The sequence below is a fragment of the Myotis davidii genome, unplaced genomic scaffold (assembly GCF_000327345.1).
Source record: "Myotis davidii unplaced genomic scaffold, ASM32734v1 scaffold149, whole genome shotgun sequence".
NCBI classification, from domain to species: domain Eukaryota; kingdom Metazoa; phylum Chordata; class Mammalia; order Chiroptera; family Vespertilionidae; genus Myotis; species Myotis davidii.
Window position 1 is genome coordinate 990,443 of NW_006352194.1, and position 445 is coordinate 990,887.

Below are 445 nucleotides of genomic sequence, written 5' to 3' on the forward strand. Positions count from 1 at the left end.
CTTGCTCAAGGTCACGTGGTAACTGAATACATAAGATAATAATATATCCTTCACAAGACTCATGGGAAGCCTTATGAGACTGCGGGTGTGGGTGTGAAAGCGCTTTGCAAATAGTAAAGCATTTTACCTCTGTTGGATAGAATCTCTATAAATCCAGGACTTTTTTGTGTGTGCCATCTCTGCCTCTCCTTTCTCTGTCTACGGAACGTAATACTTCCTTCCGCCGGCGGCAAGGAGTCGCTGCGCCGCACGGACGCTGACAGGTCCCTCTAGCCCGCTCACACTGGGTGCTCGTTGGTGCCTATAAATAGCAGTGACCGGCTCGGCTAGGCTTCAGCCCATCGCCGCCGGGGCTGCACCCGGCGTAGGAACCGGAGCTGGATCTAGACGCCGAGAAGCTGAAGCTGGGCCGGGGCGGAGGGCAGCGCCGCGCCCGGGGCGCAAG